General features: G+C 41.4%; 1 protein-coding gene across 4 annotated transcripts in view; it reads left to right on the plus strand.

Annotated features, from left to right (window-relative positions):
* il1rapl1a (interleukin 1 receptor accessory protein-like 1a) overlaps nt 1-14,453 on the plus strand; it is a 195,899-nt gene that overhangs the window by 101,121 nt on the left and 80,325 nt on the right. The gene's annotated exons all lie outside the window — the stretch shown is intronic.

Genomic DNA, 14,453 nt, shown 5'->3' on the forward strand with positions numbered 1-14,453 from the left:
GGAGAACACATTTTAAATTCCTGTGTATGTTGACTTATTTAAAGTAGATACTTTAAGTAGATGTTTAAGTCATGTAAGGTTTAATAGAAAAAATACACTATGGAGAAGACCAGGTAATTCCTGAGTGTATGTTGACTTATTTAAGAAGTTGAAAGCTTTGTCATACATACTGGAATATACGATAACAACATTAGTTTTACAACATGTGTTTTTTTACATACTGTATACATTACATTGTCATACAAAGTGCGTTAGTTACATTATACACAATGCATTCTATTTAATTGTAATTTAAGCATCACTTGGTGTGTTTTTATTCTGTCTTGTGTTATGCTTTCTTTATTCGAGCTGTGTGCTTTCTCTGCACTTTTGCCCGAGGCAAATTTCCCCCTCGGGATAATAAAAGTATGTCTAAATCTAATCTAACAGAAGTTAGGTAAACACTGTACAAGATGTAGTACTTGTTTAAGACCAAATTATGATCATTCATGAACGTAGAGGAGATATATTTTTTGTTGCCTAAGCAACATGAAACTATAACCATTTTGCAACGTGAGGCATAATGTGAGGAAGGTGGCGTCCAAAAGTGATAAAAATGACTAATTGGATAAGAACTGCCGGATGCTTCATTTTCATAGTACTTAACTTAATCTCAGATCCTTACACGTGTCATTTTTATGCTTGTGTTTTACGACGTTCACCACGTTTTGAAGCTTAAGACCACAGAACAAACTACTGTATTTGACAAATTGGTGATTGAGAACGTGTTGAGTGCAGAAATGTTGAGATTGTGTTTTCATGGAGGGGGTGGGGATTATGTTCCTTGTCAACAAACTACAAAGAAAACTAAAAGCACGCAGCTGCACATGAGCTTTAATGATGACAAATGCTTGACATGATCTGTCATCTTCCCTATGTTTCTCGTTTTGCTATCTATGCCCTCACCTCTGTTTTCTTGTTGTTGTTGTTGTTGTTTTTCTCCACCCCTGGAGTTATGGAGCTTCAGAGGGTTGATGCAAACTCTTGCCCTCTCCCTGTCACTCGATACTCTAAATCAAACATATAGTGTGGAGTCAAAGCCTCTCAGCCCTCTCAGCCCCGGGGTGGAGACATGAAGAGATCTCTGTCAAGACTGTGTGATGTAGGTGCCCCCCCACCAACATTTCCATGCCCCCTACAACTATGTGTATACCATTACCCACTAAAAAATACATGTGTGTGTATTTGTGTTATCATGACCTTTCTGTTGAGGTGCACTGGATGTTTTTTTTATAGCATTTTGGAGCTGATAGCGATGCCTTGGAGAATGCTGGTCATGTCAAAATACTTCTTCTTTTTTTCCCAGTTTCTTGCACTCAGTCCGTGACTAAACGCCTTAACTGTCATTACCATTTTGTGTTGCCACCACTTCCCTGTTACACAATGGAAATGATGTCTTTACAGCGGCATTGCTCTCTCTGCCTCTCCTCCTCTGGCATCCCTGCACGGCTAGAGAGGCTGTCCAGGAAGACAGGAGTCAGCATCCAGTGTGTGTGTGTGTGTGTGTGTGTGTGTGTACAGTCTGTTCTGTGCCTCTGCTTGTACCTATGCCCACGTATACTAAGAGTGTGTGTGTGTGTGTTTGTTTCAGTGCGTGTCTGTTGCACGTTTATACCTGTGTGTATGTACACATCCATGCACGCCTGCCCAGCTGAGATAACTGCAAATGAATGGCAGAGTTTCTCTTCCACCTGTTCGTCCCTGAAGCCAGTTGACGATTTGGGGAAAAAAACAAACAGGTATTAGTCTCATAAAACAAAGGAGAGCTGGTTTCTTTAAAAAAAACAAAACACACATTTAAAGAAAAGCAGTGCATCTAGACAAAAACAAGGGTGTCATGCTATGTTTAAAAAATGTCTCCAATATTGTCTCCATGCCCACCGGTACTCTCTGCTGTGTCTCCAGCTCAACATAAGATTCCTGCAGTCCCTTAATCACAGGTGTGTTGAACAAAAGGGAGATACATAAAATGTACATCGCCGGAGAAGGTTGAGTCAGGCTTTATCCCTGACGTGCCAGTTTCTCTGCAGAATGATGTGGGTGTCGGGAATGTCAAAGCAGTTTTTCTCTCCCCCTGTATATGCTCTCCTCTCCTCTCCACTCCTCACCTCACCTCAACCCTCTACTGTACTTCAGCTCCGGGCTCTTTCATTCTCCTCTCCCTCCATCTGTCTCCTGTGTCCCCTTTCTCTCTGCTGAATTCTTTTGTTGTCGCTCAAAAAAAAAAAAAAAAGAGGAAAGAAGTAGAGGAAGGTAATTACCATGGGAGAGAGATGTGTCCTCTCGTTTTCTTTAGATTCTCTCCCACAAACTCCATTCTCCCCTCTTTGCCATATTGCTCCCTCTCTCTTGTTCAGTTATTTTTAAAATTCCCTTAAGTTACCCATTTTATAGAGAATAGACGGACTACCAGTACTGTATATGAATTTGATCTCGTCTCTGTGCCTATGTGGTTTTGGAGTCTCAGTGTGGTGCAGTGTGCAGGGTTGGGCCCCGTTCCTGCAGTGGTTTGTTTTAGCAGTGCACTGGAGCAGGCTTTATGCTGATTAACTGCATCACATCTGATGGATTCCCAGCGACCTCTCCACCCTTCAGTATAGCTGTGGGAGCCTTTCAGGGGAAAAAAGGCTTCCCTTTTTAATTAGACAAGAATAGGAAATCTATTAGTGAATGCAGAGGAGGCCCAGCGTTGACTGAGGAAGTGCTGAGTTCAGTTGTTGTTGGACTAACTACATCTCCCCGAGATGTAGTTAGTCCCTACATCTCCCTACATCAAGCCCCTACATCTCCCTACGACTAAGTCATCTCCCCTGTCACAAGTAAACAAGTGATGGGCTCGCTGTCTCTCTCACCTATCAGACAGCCAGAAAAAAAAATCTATATGTATAAGGTAGGTTCAGTATGAGAATGCATGCCTTTCTTAATTAAATGAATAAGATAAAGAACCAGTGTTTGATACTAGTGTAATATACTTCTACTAATGCACACAGTTGGCTGAGTTTTAGGTCTGCATTGAACCTGTTAGTTTTAGCCCTGTTCTATTAGTATTTCTGTTGTTGACCCTTACTTATATGCAGTGCTAAAAAAAGTTCAATTGACCAGAGGATCTGCATGTGAAAACAAAATTGTTTGGATGCGTTTACTCTGACGAGGAGATTTTGTAAGTGACAATAAAAACTAGAGATGTTCCTAGCGACTAATCTCATTCTCTCTCTTTTTTTATTTAACCTTTATTTAACCAGATAAAGAACCCATTGAGATCAGGATCTCTTTCACAAGGGTGACCTGGCCAAGAGGTCAGCAGCACACGTCATAAGAACAGTTACAATGAAGTGACAGTACAGATTAACAACATAGTGTTTTCAGTAAAAAAGAAAGTGTGGGAGCTGTAACACAACAATACAACAACAATTTAAGATTTAAAAAACACAGGCACTGTGCAATGGTCTCACGCTGTCTGTCCCTCAGGATAGAACGGAAAGCTCCAAGTGGAATAAGTTCAGGGAGTTTTAGTTCAGCCTGTAGAGTATTCCATGCCGAGGGGGCAGCAAAGCTGAAAGCTCTTTTTCCTAATTCAGTCCTTACCCGAGGAACAGATAGAACAAGTGTGGTACAAGAACGCAAGGCATAGCGACTGCTTGTTCTCAGTTAAATTCAAATTTGCATTAAACAACTAGTCTAAAATTAAGAAAACACTCCGAGAGTGGAAATAGTCAAAACAGTCAAATTGGGCACAATTTATATAACACAGTTTAACATGGGATTGAAAAGCCTTCCAGTAAACGATGTTGAATTGGTTGGCCGAGTGTTAGCACTGCCAGCCTTCGGTCCTCCTTGAGATACGGATCGTATCTTGTACTCACATCCTCTTTGCTCCATTTTCTGCTGGGGTAAAAAAAAAAGGATCTCAAATATAAAACATGCAGTAAAAAGTAACGGAGCCATGTCGGTCATACAGCGGCCGTTATTACAACAAACTGTTGTCATAGAGACAGGACGGGATGTGCAGTGCGCTTTTCTTCTCAGAGCACATCATGCAGACACTTCCCGAGCGCACAGTCAGCGCTTTTTCTGCCCTGGGAAAAAACGCTGGGTGGACACGGGGCCTTGAGGGCAAAATCAACAGCGATCACATCGTGTCCACAAGAGGGCGTCAACATTTAAAACAGAACAAAAATTCCTCACAGGAGCTTTAAACCGACTTTTTCCTGCAAGTCAAGACGTTCAGAGTTCACAGCTAGGGAGTGGTCATGTTGATGATCCTGTTCAGATTGCACAGAGTTTCACAGTTTTATACTTCTTACCTTGGCTCATAGGTATTTAAAACACATCCTCATACATGTTTTATTGACATTAACCCCGAAAACATCATTACAGAAGATTCCTCCTACATGCCCTATAATGACCTCTCTCCTCACAGTATTTTTTTACAATGCTTCTCACACAGACAATCTCCCACTGTGTGCTGTATTTGTGAAAGGGCAGGTCCAGACAGTGTCAGGACCAGATCAGCTGGAGACTGCCCAGAGTTCATATCTTCAAACAGCTTTAGTGACAGTGAGCCAGCATGCAGCACCAGGACTGTGGCACTAAAGCGCAACAGCTGACTAAGCTAAACAGAAGTCAGCCATCATTAACTGTAGTGTTTAAACTACTGTTCCAAATCAAAATGTTTTAAATAGACCTTAAAAAAAAAAAAAATAAAATAAGTTTTTCTATTCTAATAATCTTTGTCGGCTCAGTTAACTCTACAGAACCATGACTTGTAGTTTGACGCTCGGGGCCGGTCCTTGATTTGAACCTGCTCCCCCACAGTCTACAAAAGGAGACCTGGGAATTTTCATCTTTAAAAAAATGTTTCACTGTTGGCATTGGTCATAAAGAAATATTCAAATAAATCAATGTCTTTAGATCATTTTGAATATATTCTTCTTTTAGTGTCTTGTTGGCTTAAAGGCTTTATATTTATTTTTCACACTTAAATGTAGAAATCAAGTATCTCCTCTGAAAATAACTCTGTGAGTCATGACTGTCTACAATGGGTGTAACACCCGAGTCCCACTGTCTGTGATGTTTTCAGAGTTTTCAGAGTCCTATCTTCAGTTTGTTTACAATGCCGGGACGGCCGGTTGACTCCTCCCCTCACGTATAAAAGTTGTTTAATTGAGGGACTAGAGAAAAGAAGAATAACATACTGTACTCACTGCTTAACTGTGTTTCTAGATCACGCTCATTTCAGGTAAATTTACATGCAGTGTGAAGATACGAGCATAATAAAGATCGCTAGCATTAGCATGCTAACACAACAATGCAGCGCGAGTTGTTTTGGTTTCATGCTGGTGCTCAAGGGCGACATCTGCTGGATCAAAAAATCTCATATAAAGCCTTTAAATACTCACCAAATAATATACTCATCCATAAAAGCAACTAGTCCTCAACCCATGCTCCTTTTAGTATTGTCTGACGAAAGCAAGCTATCTTTGGAAATTACTAAGCCTTTTTTAAAAATTCAACCCAATATTTTGGACCAGCGTTTAAATATTAAAGTCTTAAGGAATAAATGAGCTTGGTGCTGAGAGCCACACAGACAACGGTTGGGGGAAGTCATAAAGTATTGACAGACGCAGTAACACATTGTCAATTTGGGGTTTTATGGGATTTGTTTGACAATGACAGAAACATAAAAAAAAAAATGACAGCCGTATGCTTTGATGGAAGTGTCATGTTCAGATTTGCAAACACATAAAACAGTGGAGCGGAAGTAGAAACTGAAAAAAGAAAAAAGAAAAAAAAAAACGTCTCACACAAAAAAGCCTTAATGCTGGTTACCATGTGGGGAACTCTGCAGTGTGTGTTGTGTAAGGCTCTGTGACTTTGATGAATAAAAGAGCAGAGAGGTCTTCTTCATAATCATGTTATATTAATGTGGAGGAACAAAACATAGAGCTTCAGTGCCACAGCTCTTTCCTAGGCTCAACCACTCGCCGCCTGCAAAGACACAGCGCGGCATCACTGTTCATTACTTTCACAGCGAAAAATATAAATAAATGCATTTTTAATCTCCGAGCTGAACTTCCACTGAGTAATGTTTGTTGAAAGATTAATTCAGAGTGTCTTGCTTGTAGAGATGAATGTTCTTTAACAATGGTTCATATGAGGGTGTGTTTCTAGTTGGAAACACACACTCCCCCCCCCCCCCCCCCTTCTAGTTTTCCTCTACTCACTGAAGTCAGGAAACAGATGCAGACAAGTTTTTTCACACAGCGTCTCTGTAAATGCTGAGATTCCGCACACTCTCTTCCGAGCGCCTTTGTCTCGTGGCATCTGGGGCGTCTCGCTGGGATAGCGTGTTACATAATTAGCACCAAATTAACACTCAATTAGGCAACCCGTGTTGAGAGGGTGGGGGGACAGACTGTCTTCAGAGGCTGCAGAAATCACATCAGAGCCTCAAACACCACCTGGCCCTACTGAGAACACACTGTAACGTCACTTGAATATAAACTTCCAGCTAATGCTTTTTTTTTTTTTTTTTTTTTTTTCCTCTCCACAAATATTCAAGCAAGAATTTTCTGTGTTCAGGAATCCCCCCGACGGACGAAAGGGATCAGGGTTGACGCGTCCACAATAAGATGTGCTTTCCGCAAGAAGCTTTGATCTGTAAATTGAGCCACTATAAAGCTGCGTAGTTTGTCATTTTTTGTGTGCTCCTCTAGAGAGTTAAGGGATGAAGAAGAAAGTGGAGAAAGTTTTCAGAAAGTTCAACTTGAAAGTGTTTCCTTTGCAGATCTGTTTGCGATGGGGGGGCCATATGCAGGATTCTCTTGTGTTATTAGGGAAGAAGAAATAAGACCTGGTCTAGCTTCTTCTTTTTCACCTCACAGATGAGCAAAGCAACAAAAAAAAAAACCTCTCAGTACACATTTTCTCCTTTGAACTATAAAGTTTTGTTTGCAGCCCAATATCTCATTGTGGCTGTCTCCCTTTCTCAGACTCAGACTCCCTCGAGCAAAAGATTACAAAAAGACAGAATTAACATCCAGTGAACATGGCTACAAAGTCCTTGTTGTCCCAGATTATTTCTGTATTATGCAGCCCCGTGTATATGAGATAAGCAAACCAAAGCATCCGGAGCTGAAGGGAACAATGTTTTGTAATTGGAAAAAAAAAACAACATACAGGAGCACACACACAAATAAAAAAAAAAAAAAAACATGCTCATATGTTTAAAAACTTCTTTCCACTTTCTCCGCATCATCCCTTCTTGTCGTGGACTCAAATAACCCTCACCTATCTCTTTTCTTTTGGTTCCTCAAATGTTCTCTGGCTTGTCCGCTTGCTTCCCCTCTTTCACTCACAAACACTCCGTGCACAAACACATATTCACACCTCTGTTGGGGTGGGGTTCTTTATTTCATTAACAGACGCTTGCACGCCAAAATTCATTATGCCAACCTTCTGTTCTCGCGCATCCAAGCATGCCAGCTAACGTGCGGAACAAATTTCTCCCCCCACCCCTCCCTCTTTCTCGTCGCCTTTACCTCCCTCTCTTTCCTTCCCCCCACTCTCTGCTAATAAGTATGTTTAGGATGTGATTCACCTGCATCAAAGGCTCCCTGTGAAGAGGCCCCGCTTTGTATCGCTTGTCCATGATTAGTCATTACTGTCAAAACCCTCAGTGTTTCCCCTCTTCTTCCTCGCTTTGAAGGCAACAGGTGGCTGTATCCCAAATGCAAATAAACGCAGATATCGCCCCATCTCCATCGCGTGTCTCTTTGCTCTAAGAGAATGTGATAGCACAACGCTGATGGGGCTTCTTTGTGAAACGGTTGCAGAGTGGCTGCCTAGAGTTTGCTGTTTTATTCTCTTTTATCCGAGCTTCAGAATTTGTTGTCAGTGGCGCAAATTCCACACGAGGTATTGTGAATTATGCATGCCAAAAAGGATGTTGAGATCGCTGTTACGACACTACTGTAAAGGTGAGCAAGTTCGGGGAGAGAACCTGTAAAACTTCCAGTTATGCACTGACGGGGGGGACGCCATCGTTGAGAGTGAATCATGATCAGCTGCTGTTTAGTTTTAGTCGGAAATGTGGCATTGATTAAGTTTTGTTGTGTTATAAGTTTGCTTTATTTGTTAGAATATAGATTCAAGATTTATTTTACATCTACCTCAGTTAAATGAGAAAAGGTAACCTACAAACGCAACAGATGAAATACTGATAAAGTGTGTCTGTGTTTATATAAGCTCTGGTGAGATCTGCTGATTATCAGGATAAAAAACCACAAGACTTTTATTCAATCTGAAATAAAATGCTTCTTTTTTATCTCAAGCCACCTCCAGAGACAACATGCTCGCGAAACTCTCTTCAACATTTGCCAACGCCACCTACCTTGTTGCCATGGAAATTGAAAGGGTGGCACCTTGGGTTTGTCTGTGTTGTGACAAGTTATTCCTGAGTGGAATGAAAAGGGGGGCTTTGTCTTGAAACAAAGAGGTGGCTTAGTGGGGGGCTTTACAGCCTTTTGGGACTTTCCTTATTTATGAGACACAAGTGAACACACAGGCATGGAATAAATTTAAAAAAAAAAAAGACTGCCACAGGGTTTTTTTCATACCCAGGGAGAAGAGAATTATGTGTTTGTATCATTCTTTAAGTCAATCTGTTTTATGGCTTTCCACTAGAATGGAACCAAAAGAGATGTTGGCATCAGTTTAAAGGTAACAAAAAAAGAAAAGAAAAAAAAGATGACACACGCAGTCACTTTTCATATGTAATTTTATTTCCGATCTTGTTTTCCTTCCCTGTTATTTCCTTTTTACTTACAAGTCCACCGTGCAACTTTTTCCCCTGATATTACACTTTTTTTCTCCTGACAAATATATTGCTCTGCCGTTTCTGGTCTACACAGCAGCCCTGATCATAGAGTATAGTGGGAATGTTTGTGTGTGTGTGTGTCTATATATATATATATATATAAATATATACTGTGTGTATGTGAGTGTTTTTTGTTGGGTAGTAATTGCTGGTTGATTTGTGGTCAGAGAGGGTCAGACTTCCTGCAGGGAACACGTCAGGCTTTTAAAAGCAGAGAAAAAGAGCCCCGACCCTGCACCCGTTTAACCTCGACCACCTCCAGGGAGGTCAAAGCACTCAATCAGCGCCCCTTCTTTTATTAGCCCAGGATCCGATGTAAAATACTGGAAAGAATATGTCTTTTAGTGTTGTCTAGTACCATGCATCTGTATTGCCTTTATCATCTGCAAAAACATGTATAGCGGCCGTCATAGTGATTAAACCTATAGCATACTATAGACTGTAGCGTAGCAGAAGAGCAGAAAGGAAACAGTGGATGCTTCCTTAGAGGTACGCAGTGATTGCATTAGACTCAATAACACAAATTAACACGACTATTTCAGAATCCTGGCCAAAATCTACTCTACTCTCTCAAGACGAATACCTGTGAGACCGTCGGCTTTTAAGCATGATTGTGTTCCCAAAATGAAGTCTGCCATATGCACGGAAACAAAGATGTCCTCTCCAAACCTCATTAATGCTAACAACTCCAGTCTCAGCCAAATACTTAAGACTGACCTTGAAGTACTGTTTTTACAGTATATAACTGGATCAACGTTTCTCTTCGACTACAGTAGTGGCTTCCAATTACTCGTCCTGCTAAAAGCTGTCTGATGTGTGGTTAAATACTTTTTGAAGGTGCTGCACATATATCAAAATCTAAGGTTCCAATCCATGTTTTACGCCTAATAAGTCATTAGAATTTACCGCAGATCAGTTAGTGCAACAGCATTTTATAGGTTAAACAGGAGGTGTAGAAGATAGCCTTACATAGCAAATATTAAAGTAATAATGAAAATGATGTTGTGCCTCTGAAAGTCCTCTGAAAAGAAACATCAAAAAGGCTGCATGCCACAATTGTTCCTTCCCTTACCCCGCAAGCAGTTATGCCCTCAGGGCAGCACTTCAAAGATCAGCCCTCGTATAACCACTCACTCCTTTTGTTTCAAGACGATAAAGGATTCTAAGCTCACAGGAGCCTTATTCAACCTTTAAGTGCCGCTGATAACCGGACTCATGTTCCTAATATCCGTTTAATTATTTATTCATATCCACCACAAAATAAAACAACATGGCATTAGCTTTTGGCTCAGTGCCTTTTTCAATAGCAGGTCCTACAACCACGGTGTCATAATGAGATATTGGAAGTCAGGGCCACGGAGGACGTGCAGGAGGAACTAATGGATTCAGTCCAGATGGTCACTGGTGCAGACGGGACAGCAGGAGCTCTATTAACACTTTTCAACACTCCTACAAACAGACACACAAGCAAAAGCTGTAACAATGCTAACAATAATAACTCTGCCATTCCTCACCGTGTGGAGCCTGTTTAACCACATGTGTCTGCTCTAATAATGCTGTTAGTGACAGTGGCTCATGACATGTAAAATATTCTACATGGCTTTTGCAGACATGTGGTGTGTTCAGTAGAATCTGAAACTTTTAGCTGAAGCCGTGGCGTTTATTAAGTTAAGTATTAACATTGAAATCCTTTGGAAATAGAGCTTGAAATTGTAAAGAGGCGTTCGTGATATCAAAGTTAAGAGTCAAATTAAGAATTTCCAAAGAATTTAAGCTACAATAAGTCTTCATAACTATTAGAAAATCTTGTTTAAAAAACAGCTCATTTAGCCGTTCAGGCGACTTCTCAAGACTGTGGAAGTGTGGCCACTCAGGTTCGATTTACATCTCCCTGTTTTTTTTCACAAAAAAAGAACAATGCATGCCACTTTCAGCTTATTGCCCCCAAAAGTATGTATGCATCATCTGAGTCAGAATGAAAAGGAGGAAGCAGAAGCCATGACCAACTGCCTTGCTTGCGAGTACAATCAGGAGTTAGCATACACTCGCATCGCTGAAACGCTGCTACTCAAAACTATTCATGCATCCCTCAATGATGGCTATGTGGTGGCGGCTCGTGCTATTATATTAAGTGGCTAACTCCCATTGCCAACCAAAATAAACCACCGGGGTTGACACTCAACACCCACAGCCGTCAAATCAGTTGGGTTCGTCAATACTTGGCATGCAGACTATGCTAACAGTGGGCACCAATAGCTGAATAGCTGTTGTCAGGCTATTCCTAGGATTTGGTTTGAGTGATTGTTTAATTTTATGATACATATCAAAGCTTCAACATGCCTAATTCAAACCCCACACGAAAGAGAAGTAAGAGACGTCTAAATGGAAGAATTTCAGACTTTGATCAAAACGTAATGTTAATATTAAGAAGTCTTTTGTGGATTTGAGTTTTGATTACATACCGCTCAAAACTATCTTTAAGTGTAGGCATAGTGTTGAGAATGTTGTACCTGACACAAGAGCTGCTGCTGTCCAATGCTTCTATGTCAAGGTGTCAAGGACTGGTGGATTGCCGTGATAGAGGCCCTCCCGCTCGCTCCAGGATCAGCACAGTCTAATGGCCACTCATCAATTCCTCCTGTCTTGGGAAGTGTGTGTCATGACTCCTGTAACTACTTCTGACAAGAGTGATGAAGCACTTGTTAAAGTTGTACGATTCCGCAGGAGTTTGAAACCTTTTTAGATATAAATCTGTGTAGAGGGAGATGGACAGGGACAGTGAGCGAGGGGGCCATACGGAGGAGGGGATGAGTAAAAAGGCGAGACAAAGAGGGCCTGTGGTTTAGACGTGACAGATCGGGGAGAGACGGAGAAGGAGGAGGAGGAGGAGGGAGCGAGAGGAGCTAATGATCTCCATCTGTCTTAGAAGGCTTGGAGAGAAGAGCATCGTTAGGCTTTTGGAATAAGGGGAAGCAAACAAACACATGATTTGCAGATCTCACCCTGGCACTGTGTTGCATGACTAGCTGGTGGAATGTGGCTTAGAGACACATACGACCATCAGTTGTGACACACTAATGATTGCTGCACTTCAGTTAGAGGACTTGTGTAACAATATGTCTGCTGCATGTACGCCAGAGTCTGTCTCGGTGAATGTGTGTACAGTATCTTTGTTGATATGTTTGTGTGTTTAGTTTTTGAGGGCATATCGTGATCTCAGACGAGATGACTGACACTATAATTATAATTTGGCACAGACTAGACACTCTATTCTGTAGTGGCTAAAACATCAAGGAGAGGGAGTTTGTGACCATTAGTGTGGCCACTCATGCTAGAACAAAGCATTTGTTTGTGTCTGGCTGTAGAAAAAGAAGCCCATCCTTCGCTCTAAGTATAAAATACATCCCCTGTCCGTCTCCTCTACAAAGACACAGAGGCACTGTCTGATCCGACTCTACTATTAGCAGGAGGACGTCTTTGTCTGTTCAGTCACTGTTAAAAATCTGCTACATTAAGGGACAATGCTGAAGGAAAGTTTGGGTAAGTGATGGATGGATGGATGGATGGATGGACGGATGGATGGATGGAAGGATGAATGGATGGATGGATGGATGGATGGATGGATGAATGGACAGATGGACGGATGGATGGATGAAGGACGGATGGATGGATGGATGAATGGACGGATGGATGGATGGACGGATGGATGGATGGATGGATGGATGGATGGATGGATGGATAGATGGACGGATGGATGGATGGATGCATGAATGGTAGGATGGATGGATGAATGGACGGATGGATGAATGGACGGATGGATGGATGGACGGATGGATGGATGAATGGACGGATGGATGGATGGATGCATGAATGGTAGGATGGACAGATGGATGGATGGATGGATGGACAGATGGATGGATGGATGAATGAATGAATGGACGGATGGATGGATGGACAGATGGATGGACGGACAGATGGATGGATGGATGGATGGACGGATGGATGAATGGATGGACAGATGGATGGACGGATGGATGAATGAATGGACGGATGGATGGATGGATGGATGGATGGATGGATGGACAAATGGACGGATGGATGAATGGATGGACAGATGGATGGGTGAATGAATGGACGGATGGACGGACAGATGGATGGATGGATGGTACAGCAGCAGGTTATTAGAGCAAATAAAGCAACAAAGGAATCAATACACAGTAAATAAAGCCTAAGAAGAAATATACAGTATTTTGAATTCTACTACAGCAGTAAATAAAAGTCTTAACTATAGTCAATCTAAAATATTAAACTATAATCTATCTGTCATGAAAACATTCTTTGCAGAGTCTATTTGCAGAAGAGTTAAAGGACACATTCTCATCCCATTTTTTCTATTACCAGCACAAAGCTTTGTCACATCCATTTGGCATTTCATTTCAGAGGCAACATCTAGTGTCTGTTGTGTTACATAAGGACAAATGTTGTATTTTTTTTCCCCCAATATGTTTCTAGTTTAATATGTACATTAATATGTATATTTAGGTTTTGGTGGAAAAAAACTACAAGTTAGTGCAAGGGGGAAATCAAGGGGAAAGCTTATTGGGGCCCAGTCTCATGGGGAGGGCCCATGGAGGTTAGCAAAAACATGGTCCGTCCTAATTTTAATCAACAATGACCATATTTTATTTTACGGCATAAATACCCACCATTACCACCCATTTTATTTATTACTGCTTCAGTAAAAATGTACCCTGTTTCAACAGTAAACCCCCTCTTCTTAAAATGATATGAGACTTTTTGTAATGTTACCAGTGTAAGCTGGCCCAGAGGGAGCTACTGTTAGCCAGGAGGCTAGTGCTAACACTACTGATTGAATGTGCATACGTTGATTTCTATCATATCCTGGAGGGGCCCATTCACTGAACACATTCAGGGTTTTGCAAGACAGTATAAGATAAAAGCATTGTGAAAAGGAGACGCTAAAGAGTAACTTTTACATCTCCTTAAAATGCCAAAAACCTGAACAAAAGAATGACTCAGCAATCTGAATTGGCTAGGGACTCTTATTTTTTCCCAACCAACCACAAAAGACCAACCTATCTACTTGAATATAAAGTCATTTCAGGTCAAAACGAGCGTGCAGCAGTTAAAGACACAGTACAATGTTTGGCAGTGTTGATGAGAATGTCCATCCATTATGTAAAACAACACACTTTTACAAAGAAGTCCCCATTTTGGTAACTTGTTTATGTATCTACTGTTGCAATCTGTGTTTTGTTGACTTACAGGTACACCCTCAGCTCTTAGCTGACTTGTTCTCACTCCATTACCGTCGCTTGACTTCCCCTTTGCTACCATTGTAGTTCCAATGTTAGATAGTGAACTCATTCTAAGAATACGAGAGAGTGTGTTTTTGGTTGGGGCGGTTGCTGAAAAGACTGATGGTGCTGTTTCGAGGGGGACAGTCCCTGAAGTCAGTTTTACTTTGGCAAGCACCCTTGGCATGTAGAAATCACTGCATGTAGCATTTTACTGC

The sequence above is a fragment of the Labrus mixtus genome, chromosome 13 (assembly GCF_963584025.1).
Source record: "Labrus mixtus chromosome 13, fLabMix1.1, whole genome shotgun sequence".
In the NCBI taxonomy this organism is placed as follows: Eukaryota; Metazoa; Chordata; class Actinopteri; order Labriformes; family Labridae; genus Labrus; species Labrus mixtus.